This window comes from Colias croceus, chromosome 6 (assembly GCF_905220415.1).
Source record: "Colias croceus chromosome 6, ilColCroc2.1".
Lineage (NCBI taxonomy): Eukaryota > Metazoa > Arthropoda > Insecta > Lepidoptera > Pieridae > Colias > Colias croceus.
The window spans coordinates 9,275,410-9,289,412 of NC_059542.1; the positions used below are offsets into that span (position 1 = coordinate 9,275,410).

Consider the following 14,003-nt stretch of genomic DNA (forward strand, 5'->3'; position numbering starts at 1 on the left):
GACTTCATAACATTTTAAACATTTACCAAAGATCTCCATAGTTGCTCTTTTAAAATTCGTGTCAATATTACAATTAAATTTTACATAGGTACCTAATAAGTGAAATATGTAAGTGTCCAAAATACTGGTGGATAAAACGTATTGATTGGTCTGAGTGAAAGTTATAATTATACAATTTTAGTCTGAAACTTTCCATAGACTTAACATGTTTTTATGTTGTTTCAATATATTTATTTCGGACCCGAGCCCAGATCCCTGGGCAACAACAGTATTTTATCGATTTTGTTTCAAAACTGACGGAGTTTTAATACTTACTCCCTTAAATTCTGCCTTAATTCTGCCCCTGTATAAAAAAAAAAAAAACACTTGTGCTAAACTACAGTTCTTTAGGCATTTACTAAGGCTCCGCTGTCTGTCTCCAGGCTGTATCTCATAAACCGTGATAGCTAGAAAGCTGAAATTTTCACAAATGATGTATTTCTGACAGCTATAACAACAAATACTAAAAATAAATAATATTTATTATATATATTAATAGTACGAAACCCTTCGCGCGTGAGTCCGACTCGCACTTGGCCGATTTTTTCTTATCTTTATGCAACTTAATTTTTCATGTTTGTTATGTAATGTTTGTTATCTACCCATGTATAATAAAACAAAATACATATTTATTTGTTTTGTATTTGAAATCAAGTCACGAAATATTATCCCGTATGTTATTTATTTTGTATCAAAACCACATCCTTGATTTGTTTTGATCTAAAGGAAACATTTACTGTATTAGTTGTATACGTAGTATAATATTATTATTAGTCTGTGGTATAAGGAATAAAGGGTTATAATTTTGTTGCTTCATTTTGAACTTTAGTTTGGCTTTAGACATTAAAATAATATTTATATAGGGATAGTTGTAAAATTACTATTCGTAGTTTGATTAATAATATCTTTTTGGGACGCAAAATCTTACGGTACAATTGATTGTCATTTTCCTTCGAGTCTTCCATCTATTTTTTAGCCTCTGTATTCTTCACTTTAAGAGCTATTTTTGGTTGTAACATAAAAATAAGACATTTTTAAATGATCTTTTTTAATATCCGTACTTTTGCAATTTTCCAAAAAGGCAATATTACTACTTTAAGAAGAATCTTAAGGAAGTCAGACATAACTCACAGAAAATTAAATACAGAAATAAACCTCTAAAAGGTAATGTATATAACATAAGTATTATAGTTAAAAATGTTTTCAAAAAAATTAAAATGTGCTTTACTCGCTATTTGATATTATATTTCACAAGTTTTACTTTGATTACATTTCTAAGGCTAACTTTATTCTTAATATTATTTTAAATACCTCGAAAGGTGTTTTTGCTTCGTGCTCACATATTTTAATTAAAAATTCAGTTTCAATTTTAGTGAAAATAAATTTTAATGAAAAGTACATGTACCTATGAAAAATGTTAATATACTCTGGATCCTAAAATAAAATTAAAACATAATATAAAATATACTTGTTATAAATTTCATACATCTTGATTACATTAATGTGTATTTTTTTAAAATAGAATTAAATTAAATTAGAAAGTTTGAGAATTGAATGTTAGCGTAGAAAACGAAATGAATCGAAATTATCATAATAAATCAAAAGCTTAAAAAACAATGAAGCAAGTGTTCAGCTGATAAAAAATAATTTATTTGTTGAAAAAACTTGGCATACGATCCATACCAATAACTTACATATTTACGTCCATATGAAAAATGGACAAAGAATTCTGTTTGAAATTCCGTACGTAGAATGCAGAAAATTCAATAAATAAATGGCAGCAACCGCCGTGAAGTTGCTAAGCGGGGACAAAATATCGCTTCTGAGCTTAAATAACGGGTTTCTATTGGCGAAAGCTTTTAGAAAATGAAATCGCCACCTTGGTTCCTTGTCGTAACACGCATCGGTGCGATACCTTTTAAATAATTCTTTGAATGTGGAGCTAAAATACCATGTTCATCGATTTTGTCTTTTGTCGTTTTCTGTTGGATATAGTTTTGTAAACTACATACTCGTACGTACGTGCTCTCTTATGTTATGATCACTTTATTAAATAATATCTATACTAATATTATAAAGCTGAAGAGTTTGTTTGTTTGAACGCGCTAATCCGAGGACTTACTGGTCCGATTTGAAAAATTATTTCGGTGTCAGATAGCCCATTTATCTAGGAAGGCTATAGGCTATCATCACGTACCACCACCACCACCAACAGGGGCGGAGCACTGCGGGTAAAACAGCGGGGCACAACTAGTTAAAAGGATCTACCTTACTCTACAAAGTTTATTATATACCTGTAGTTGTATTAAATATAAGATAGTATGAATAAAAACCTTGCCAATTTTTTTCATTTAACTTCTTACTACTAATAAATGTTACTAACTACCATTAAATCCAGGAAATACATTTCACAAGTGTAATGGCAAACATAGTTTACAGACACGTTGTATGGCGCACTGAACTTTAAAATTAATAGCAGTATAAGCACTTGTGCGTCTTAACTCCGTTGTTTATACAGGAACTACTTACATATTTTCAAAAATTTAAAACACATTTGAAGATAATCGTCTTGGATAATAAAAATATAGTTTTTACTAGCTTTTCGCCCGCAGCTTCGCCCGCGTAGTCAGAGAAAAACCCGCATAGCTCCCGGTCCCGTGGGACTTTCGGGATAAAAATAATCCTATGTGTTAATCCAAGTTACCCTCTATGTGTGAGCCAAATTTGAAAATCGGTTCAGCAGTTTTTGAGTGAAGGAGTAAAAAAAAACAAACCCACAAACTTTCGCATATATTTTAATAGTAGGATTTTTCAAAGAAACACACATTTTGCTTGTTCCACTTTTATTGACTTTTATTTTCATAAAAACTTTTATAGGTATTTATCTGAAGATGATGAAAGGAAACCGGTTGTAGTTTTTAGAATAAAAATCAAAATGAAAGTAAACAAAATAAAACTGGAACAAGTGAAATGTGTGTTTTATAAAAAATAACTATAAACTGCAGTTCCATCAAGACGTAACAATACAAAGTACAAATTATAATAAAAATACATTTTCTAAATGATCAAACGGTGTAGAAAGGATATAATTAGGGTTATGTTGACTTGTAAGAGCCTTAATTTGTAGGTGTGAGATTCTCGCCAGGGTGAGGGCACGGTCCAACTGAATTAATTGTTTTGGGGGCTTCCGGGGAAAAATCCTTGATTACCATCAGTAATTTGCCCTTTTCTTATATTAAAGGTGACTTTATTGTGAACGGTATTTAATTAGGAGAGATTTGAGATTAACATGATTTTAAACTACATGTATGGAGTTTATTGCCTCATACTGCACTCCGAATCGGTGGTAAATGTTAAAAATATGACGAATCAAAAGTTCTTCTAAAAGGAGTCTAATTGAATAAATAAATGTTTGAGTTTATTTGTGATGTATTTTGTTCCAAATAAAGAATATTTAAATTTGTTCCGAATAAATATTATATTAATTGTAAGGTCTAATTTAATCGTTAACGGACAACTTATTATTTACATAATGCCCTTATTATGAATATTACAAGATTATTAGTTTAGAATATTTGTCACATTCATGTGAGCCTCTGTTTATTTATTGTTAACCGACTTCAAAAAAAGGAGGAGGTTATCAATTCGGCCGGTATATTTTTTTTTTATGTATGTACACCGATTACTCCGAGGTTTCTGAACCGATTTACGTGATTCTTTATTTGTTCGATGCGGGATGGTGTCGAATTGGTCCCATAAAAATTTTATTCGAATAGGCCCTGTAGTTTTTATTTTATGAGCATTTTTGTCTGTAGGTATTTGTAAATTTTGCAAGTGCAAGTTTGAAGTCGGTTGTTTTTAACGCAGTTATCACTTGTTATTTTATCTACTTAGGGCCGATTTTTCAATGCCCAGATAAACAGCTAGATAGACTTTATTCTTCAGTTAACAAAATATTCAATTTTTCAATAGACGAATAGGACTTATCTATCGAATAACTACGTTATTTGAGGAATAAATCTATCTGCTGCTCCAACGGCCAGATAGCGTGCTATTCGACGATTAGACGTTTGAGTTGACAACTGACGCGTCAAATTTGGGATATTTTCGTATGTAATAACATAGAGCGTAGAATTTTTACAATAAAGCCTCTTTCTATAAAATAATTATCAATTAAAATCATATTGAAATTGATGTTTTTGATAGTACTGATGATCATGCCATTGAAAATTTGCCGGACGCTGCCTTTATGTCGTTTCCATCGTAAAATATATAAATTTTAACACAAATTTAATCAAAACTCTTTACTCGAATAAAAACAATAATCAACAATCATAGAACACAAGATAAACTTAAAATGCACTCCTGACGTGAGTCATAATGACGGTTGTTGACATATTGCAAGTTGACTCTATCCCGCTCTAACCTGACTAATTTAATATGTTTGTTTCGTCACTCCAAGAGCAGAGCTGCCAATATGGAAATATTTGGTCAGATAGTTATTCATCAAATAAATCACGATTGAAAAATAGGCGAGCCGTTATGAGTTAGATAAGCAATTGAATAAATCTATTCGAGGGGTAGTTATTAGACTGTTTATCTGGGCATTGAAAAATCGGCCCTTAGTAATGTAGAAGAGGCAATTTATTTCTAAGATTTGACTTAAATCAATATTTGCGGTATATGCGGTACAATTACCGCATTGTATTATTAAATTATTTAATTTATTTTCTTAAAAAAAAAAGTAATTTTGTATTAATACCTAAAAATACGCAGTAGGTATAACGCAATGGGTTTGTATACCTGAATCTATGTAGAAGGTATACCGCAGAGCTAATTGCAAATAAATAATATATTATTCAGTGTATATATCTACCATAATTGTCATATTTAATCTGTATTTATCATATCACAATATTTACTTACTCTCATTATGATTTACTTAAATTCCTTGTCGTAGAAATATATACTATACTTCTCCGATTACACCCTTTCCTTTCTATATTCGCTTCACTTGTCAAACCACGAAAGCGTAGCGTTCAACATTTCCCCTTTACTTTCACAATACCTGCGCATTTGATCAAAACAATTAAAATTGTTACAAGCATGCAATTATATAACAATTGCGAAGTACAGTAACAAGAAAATGTCGTATGAAAGTCATTTACATTTCCTAGACGCGTACAAAAGCCTGTTACGGTAGTAGTTTGTACAAGTTTGCAGGAAACCGTGGCACTAGTGACTTCCGATTTTCTTAGACGTCATAATTGTAAAGGAGACTAAATTAGAACCGTTCTTTAGTTGGTTACGTGAATGGACTTAGACTTTTATAGTAATGTGAATGAATTACTTTATTTAGGTGGTGATTTATGTGGCTAGGCTATTAAGAAAGCCTCCTTAATAGATGTTTTTTAAGTAAATTACGATTTTAGTTGTCAGCATTTTGCATTTAGTTGAGAAGTTTTATAGTTATACTGTAATCTGACACAATAATCGTTTTATTAATTACCTTTTATTATGTTAAAAAAGTGCATAATTACTTTATAAAAACGGGAACGATAAAGCAATTATGAGATAATATGAAATGGAAAATAAAAAACACAGGTATAATAGCGTTCCAAGAAAAACCACTGAATAAAATACATAAAGAAGGTGATAAATAGGTCAAACTTAGTATTCAAGTCCTAAGAATTATAATCTGGACAATAACTAGGCGATACAGGGCAATTTGTTGGTATTTCGTCCTAACCAAACATGGACCCTTAATATCGTAGCGATCTGTCTTCAAAATATTTACGAAAAATACAGCACGCTTGATGGGAATTTGCTTTTTTCTTAACGCGTGGGAGTGGCTGTATACTTGAGTGATGGAAAACTTTCTTGTCTTACACGTTTTGTTGATTTCAAACAAAAAAATGTCTCACTGTAAATTGTCTCTATATTTGGGACATTTTCTTAACAGTTTATTAAAATATACTTAATATTATGAAGAGTTTGTTTGTTTGTTTGAACGCGCTAATCTCAAGAACTACTGGTCCGATTTGAAAAATTCTTTCGGTTTTAGATAGTCCATTTATCGAGGAAGGCTAAAGGCTACATATCATCACGCTAAGACAAACAGAAGCGGAGTCACGTGGGTGAAACCACGTGGCAGAGCTAGAGCAGATTTATCATATTTTTTATACATCTTGTAGCAAATAAAAAAAAGACATGCACAGATTTTACACAATACAAATGCAACATGCTACATTAAACGTCTTAATGCGTAAAAAGTAAACATGTTGGATGACAAATAAACCTCGTAGAAAGAAGATCAATATCTATTTGATATATGCAATATTATCATCGCAACTATAAAATATGTGAAAATGTCATTTGCATATGAACTTTAAATATAATAACCTGTACTTTAAATATAATGAATAAAACAACAAACCATCATCCATCGCGTGTAAATGAATAACAGTAGCTAGATTGTTGAACAATCGGCGTAATTACAAAATTTCGCATTGAAGTCCATCGCAGCGCTACAAGAGAGTGTTCAAAAGTTTTGTTTCGATTCCCTTTCTTTGCGAGAAATGAATTAAAACAGCAGATTTCACGAACGTGTCTCGGTAATGAGACGAGGTTCAAAGAACACGGCTTTTAATTGCGTTCTGCTTTGAAGCTTAAAGCAATTTTCAAAATAATTCAACTAGGAATGTCAATGGCTACGCGCGATCAGCGAAATGTACTGCGATGACTGAGATTAATGACTTTTCTTGTAATTACTGACGGATACACGGATCGAGATGGTGAAATTTAATATTAATGAAATGTAGTGAAGTCTTGAAACTAGAGATTTGGAATGATTTTGTGTTTATTCATGATTGGATGGGTTTGGTATTGAATGGTGAGTAGTCTTTATATGGATACTCGTTAACAGTGGACAAGTGCCCATGTTATTTGAACTTTAGAAGCAATGGAAGTATGAAAAATGTGTTTATCCATACTGATATTATAAAGAGGAAAGGTTTGTAATTATGTAAGTATGTATGTATGGTTTTCACGTATAAACCTCTCAACCTTTTTCGATTTTGATGAAATTTGGCACAGACAATCTTTAGACCCTGAGAAAGAACATACTTAGGCTACCTTTTATTGCGAAATATGTACCACGGGCGAAGCCGGGGCAGACCGCTAGTTCAGAATAAACTTTTCTAATTTTTTGTAATTATAAAATAATAGAAATTATTTGCCTTATCCGCTAAATTTTAACGTTAAATTAAGATTTTTTAATTTTATATCTTCTTAAAAGTTCATCTAAGTTAGATCAAGTTTTTCGACGCAAAGTATATTCCAATTATTTATTTATACACTCACTAACTTTGTTCTCAACCAAACATTGTTTTAGTTATAAGTTTATTTATTTAACCGTAGTAGGTACTTTTTGAAATATATTAATGTAACTAATTTAAAATAGCCATGTATCGAAAATGATGTAATCTTTTGACGTTTTACGGAAAAAAAAGACACACATCGCTTCGTAAAAACAAATATTTTTATCTACCTATACATATAATTAACCTAATTTCTTTACTAGAATGTTTCACAGTAATAACGATCAAGTGGTCTAATTAACGAAACTTCGCTGTAATAACTTTCCATTCAACTATCTTTCGATCCAACTTTTAAAACATAAAAGCGTGAGCTGGCTATTGACTTTCATTTATACAATCAAAAGTTAGTCGAGTCGCTTGAAAATAAATAAGAGCGAATTGGTTGTACGTTCGGATCCAAATTATTCACTCCAATGGATGTTGTTTGACTTATCTCTGGCTGAAGGTTCTTAAAGGGTGACGCCGTTTTGCTTATAATAGCCCTCGAAAATTTTTGGCTAAATTAAATTACATTTACACTTTGTGTCAATATTTTTGTTGATTTGCTTTACTGTGATGGAAGGTTGCTAAATGAGGTTTATTTTGGATAGATTCTATATAATTATTTTAACTTTTATTTATTGTTTTAAAACAGGTACGGGACGCCATATTAAACTTAAACCGAAGTTCAGGTAAAACTAAAAATATGGAAACAGAAAAAAAAATAAAAGGAAAGAAGCACTTTATGAAAGTGTAATATATACTTACTACACTACTATACTATACTATACGTAGCGAATACACAAAAATAGTCATAATAATAAATTGTCTATATACATTATATAATAAATACGTACAAAAAATTTAACACAGCCGGAATATACCTAGTGTAAGCCGCACAGATTACAGTATCAAACGTACCACGATGTTTATATCGAAAATATTATGTTAGACTGAAAAGGGTTAATATGAAGGTATATAAAAGGTAAACGTAATCTCATAGCCAAATAACGAATGAAATATATAAATACAGACGAAAGTGCTTTAAAGTATATCTGTACCTTATAGCTTGTACTTATAAAGGCCACTTCTAGATATTTGATGTTATACAAAAATAAGCAATAAATTTTGGAGTATTGTTGTGGTTAAATGAATTGTAATTTCGATTTATATTTTATCGTATTTTGCTATTTATGTTTATTTTCTATCGCAAGATTTATGTGACAGTTTATTTTATTTAAATCTGTATATCATGTTGTAGTATATAAGTGAGGGTAGACACAAATAATGTCACCGATCGTGTGTCAGTTTGCTGTCGAGAATAAAAGTGATTGCATCATCCTTGTGTTTTAATCTAAATTAAGCCTCAAATACCATAATTGGCGACGAGGAAATAGTAATTCACACGTGAAAAAGTACAAAGAATAAAGTGAAATATGTCGTTTGTTGGAAATGCGTCATTTGGCAGCAATCTCACGTTCGACCACCGCGCGCAAGAATGGAGTATATTCATTAGTCGTTTTAAGCAGTATTGCACGGCTAACAGCATTGATGACAATTCAGACAAAGCCGGGGTGAAGCGCCGCGCGTTGTTGTTGACAGCGTTGGTAGAAGACACTTATCGCGTCGCTAAAGATTTAGTATTTCCTTCGGATTTAGAAAACATCGAGTACGCTACACTCGTACAGAAGTTAAACGATCATTTTATCTCGAAGAGAAGTACTTTTGCTGAAAGATATTTGTTTTATAAGGCTGAACAAAGACCGGGGGAAGATTTAACTGAATGGGCGGCGCGAGTACGACATTTAGCGCAACATTGTGGATTTAAGGGCGAGTTGGACACAGCACTACGTGATAGATTCGTATTGGGTCTAGTAAATGCCAAAGAGAAAGAAAAGTTATTTGCGGAGAATATCGATAATTTGTCTTTCAACAAGGCGTTGGAGATGGCATTAAGCGTGCAGTGTGCCCGCTTGGCATTGCAAAGTGCTGATTCGGCATCATCGGCGAGTTTGCAGCCGGGAGTCGAACGCGGTCCGGTTGGTGTGTTCGCTGTCCGTCCCGGCGCCCCCGGGAGGGCGGCCCGGGGCCCCAACTTCAGTGAGAAAGTGTTATGTGTAGTGTGCGGTGGTAAAGGCCATTCAAAAGAGCAGTGTCGTTTTAAAAGTTATAGTTGTAATAAGTGCGGTAAACAAGGGCATTTACAACGAGTTTGTAACGTTAATGTTAAGCGTAATAATTATGTAGAAATGCACGGCGGGGACTCTGAAGTTGGTGAGTTATTTAATATTAAATGTTTAAATGGTGAACCTATGCATCTTTCGGTGTTGTTGGATTCGATAAAGTTTATTTGTGAAATTGACAGCGGTAGTGCAGTATCCGTTTTGCCATATAGTATTTATGAAAAATATTTTAAACGTAAACTGATGTTACAACCGAGTAGTGTAGTGTTTAATTGTTATAATGGGACTAGAATTAACCAATTGGGTTATATTTGTATGAACGTTACCTATGATAATATCGTTAAACCGATTAATTTTTTTATTGTAAATACACACAAAAACCAACCGATACTTTTAGGCCGTGATTTTATTTCTATTTTTAGTTTGGAGTTTAGGTCGTGTGACTACAACAGTTTAGAATCAAACGGACTTGCAGATAAGATTTTAAATAAATATTCTGTACTTTTTAGTGATACCTTAGGTACGTTTAATAAATATAAAGTGACTTTAAAAATCAAACCAGGGAGTCAATTGAAATTTTTTAAACCTAGACCGGTGCCGATTCCATTGAAAACTAAAGTGGAGGCGGAATTAAATCGTTTACTGGATTTAGGTATTTTGGAAAGGGTTGATTACTCTGATTTTGCAACACCTATCGTTCCCGTTTTAAAACCCGACGGTAATATAAGAATTTGTGGGGATTTTTCAGTAACTTTAAACAAAGTGTTGTACATCGATAATTATCCTCCACCTTTGAAGCGCGCACTCGTATGTGGTGGCCTAACATCGACAAGCATATTGAGCAGAAAATTGGTTCATGTAGTATTTGCAATGTTTTTCGTAGCAGCCCCCCGCGCGCGCCCCTCGCTCATTGGTCGTACCCCGAGCGTCCTTGGGAGCGCATTCATTTAGATATGTTTTCGTTGAACAATAAAAATTTTTTAGTAGCAGTTGATGCATATTCTAAATGGGTAGAATGTTTTATTATGTCATCGATAGATAGTGAAGCGGTGGTATTGAGAGTCAGTGAAATGTTTAGTAGATTTGGTTTAGTTAAAGTTATAGTGACGGATAATGGAACTAATTTTTGTTCAGCTTATTTTGAAAATTTTTGTCAACGCAATGGAGTAAAACATGTAACTATTGCACCGTACCACCCAGCGTCTAACGGTCAGGCCGAAAATACTGTGAAAACATTTAAACGCAGCATTCAGGTGATTTTAAACGAAGGCAGCTCCAAAATGTTGGTTGATAAATTATACGAATATTTATTTAATTATAGAAATTCGGCTCACTGCACTACCGGTGTCTCTCCCGCAGAGTTGATGTTTGGCCGTAAGTTACGTTGCCGTTTAGATTTACTTTGTGAACGTAGTACGGTGGCTGGTGGCAATTCACCAACCTCGGAGTCTTTGTCAAGTGTTGTTATGGATAATGTTCATGCTAAACAGATATCACAAAATAACGCCTATGGGGGTCATCGTAAAATTATATTTAAAACCGGAGATGAAGTTTTGTTTAAACACTATTATAAAAATGGAACCAAACATACATATAAATTTGGTATAATTAAAAAAAACATTGGCTCAAGGATGTATTTGGTTTATGTACCAGAACAAAATGTCTACGTGCGCAAACATATAGATCAAATTTTGATTTATAAGGGTTCTAAAAAATACAATGAACATGTTTCTGATGATGTGAGTTGCTTCGGGGACTACACTTCTAATGAGGTGACTGAATCTTCAGTTCCGGTGGATACGGAACAAGATCCACCGCAATTGCCTCATGATTCAAACATCTTGTCATCGCCAGCTCCTCAACAAGAGCAGGTAGAGGAGGAGAGGAGTGAATCGGTACCAGTTGGCTCAGATTCTGAAGGAAGCTCTGTCGCTACTGGCGTGAGTTCTCCTTCCGCCCCTATAGACCCTCGGAGTGACGATCAGTTGACACCTCGTAGATATCCTTTGCGTATACGTAAAAAACGTAAATTTTTGTAATACCTAGTCATTAAGTTGTAACTAAAGGTGGAGGGATTGTAGTATATAAGTGAGGGTAGACACAAATAATGTCACCGATCGTGTGTCAGTTTGCTGTCGAGAATAAAAGTGATTGCATCATCCTTGTGTTTTAATCTAAATTAAGCCTCAAATACCATACATGTACTTGTGATTAGTAAACTATCTATGTACAGCCTATCTTTAATTCTAAATAGGTTTTTGTATTTTATATTTTGCAGGTCATTGACATTATTGGAGTTACTTTATACCAGCGACTTTTAAATACTGATAAAAATGCTTACATGTATAATTGTAAACACCAATTTATTAAACAAACAGAGAAAACAAGATTTTGAAATAATTTACCTCCTTCAACTATGAAGTAATTGCATAACACATCTGTACAACTAATTAATTTTATTTACATACAGGTGATCAGCCGTTGGAATCCGCCATAACCCAGGTCCATGTTCTCGGAGGGGTATAAACTCATTCTTCACTCTAAATAAGATCATGAACCAAAACCAAAACCTCTCAGTTCTATGCTCACGAGTTTACTCTAACAAGAAGGTGGTAATTAATAACTTGAGAATGCATCTCAAGATTATTTTAATGCGTAGGCGAGTGATGTAGCGTGTTACTTAATAACTCTAAATATTTTTGGTACCAATTTGTTACCACGGCGTATACTTCTATTAATAAATACGGGAGAATGTAGAATGAGAGTGAGATATTATAATTTTCATTTAATTTTCTTTGAACATTGTTACACCAAGTATCGCCCGATGGCACAATTCAGATGTTAAATAACTAAATTAATCTCGCGTTAATACTTATTTAGCCTTAAAACTGGACTGTTACAGTCAATTTATATTTAAACTAGCTTTCCACCCGCGGCTTCGCCCGCGCATTCAAAGAAAAACCCACATAGTTCCCGTTCCCGTGGGATTTCCGGGATTGCGTCATTTTCCCGGGATAAAAAGTAGCATATGTCCTTTCTCGGGTATCAAAATATCTCCATACCAAATTTCATGAAAATTGGTTCAGTAGTTTAGGCGTGATTGAGTAACAGACAGACAGACAGAGTTACTTTCGCATTTATAATATTAGTATGGATTAGATCAGTTTTTAAATTTATTTCATAAAATTATTACATGTTATATTCCCTTTTTGCTTCTATCAAATAATCTATTTAACTTTTTATAAGCATTTATAGAACACATGCCTAAGAAAAAGCGTGGAAAAGAAAAAAAATATTAAGATGCCCGTAACTTTCTAAAATGTAGAGTCCGTGAATGAAAAATAGCGATATCAACGATTCAGCATCCTAAAACTTTTACACTTTTGAATTAAACATTATTCTATCCAGGTATAATGTATACTATTAAAAAATCGTACAATCTCAAGATATCCATTGACAGTAGGTTTAATTTACAATCAGCAGGATAACTGTTTGAATTAACGGTTGGGAAAGGTTGCGCGCGTCGACGCTAAGCTATCTCAAAAGGCTCCAGTAAGGTGTTTGGTGCGAACGGAGCGCGACGTGTTCCGCGCTGTCTACGGACTGGCTACGACTGCCTACGACTGGCTACGGACCGGCTACGACAGTGTGTTGTGAAAGTGTAGTGTAGTGCAGTGCTTTATGGTAAGAATATTTCATGTGCTACGAATATTTATGATGTTGTTATTGTATTGATAATTCGCAGATACCGCTTAAAATTAAACGTTGTCACGTATTATGTGAATGTGTATGAAAACATGTTTATTATTTACTTGGATATAATGATAAAGTTTGAATTTATTTTGAAACATAATGAAGAGGGATTTGTTGTCATAGTATCAATAAGATATTCAGCGTAGCGTATTTCGTAGCACTTCTCTACGAGCTAATTTGTTTGTAGCAATATTGAATTTAATTAAATATAAATCTTGAAGTATTTATAGTCAATGTTTGAGTTTGAGGAAAATTGTTAAATTAAAAGCTCCCTCCCGGATGAGTCTAATGAAATCTTATCAATAAATATTTAATATAAAATATTTAATATGCATAAGAATCACAATTATTTATAAAACACTAAAGTTAATTAAGGCAATACATATTTCATCCTTTAAGTAATATGGAGAACAAAGTAAAACAACAACAATTAATTTTGATTTTAGTGTAAAAATATCATAAATATCAATACAATATATCAAACAGAAAGATTGACATTAAAATAAATATATCGCACCCTCACCGATTAACTGAAAATTTTATACTTCTTTTAATTCCTATACGTATTCATTCGTGGTTTAAATAGAAATTTCAATCCACAAATATTTTAGAATGCAATTTACAACATTTTGCAATTTAACTGTTTATTTTATTAAAGTAAATGTAAATA

General features: G+C 32.8%; 2 protein-coding genes across 2 annotated transcripts in view; one reads left to right on the top strand and one right to left on the bottom strand.

The window, feature by feature from the left end:
• The window catches only part of LOC123692240 (NAD(P)H-hydrate epimerase), a 494,715-nt gene that overhangs the window by 28,960 nt on the left and 451,752 nt on the right, over window positions 1–14,003 (bottom strand). The gene's annotated exons all lie outside the window — the stretch shown is intronic.
• Window positions 13,148–14,003, top strand: part of LOC123692236 — a 218,378-nt gene continuing 217,522 nt past the window's right edge. Inside the window, exon 1 of the mRNA XM_045636958.1 lies at window positions 13,148–13,264. The gene's annotated coding sequence lies outside the window, so the exon portion shown is untranslated. The remainder of the gene's footprint in view (window positions 13,265–14,003) is intronic.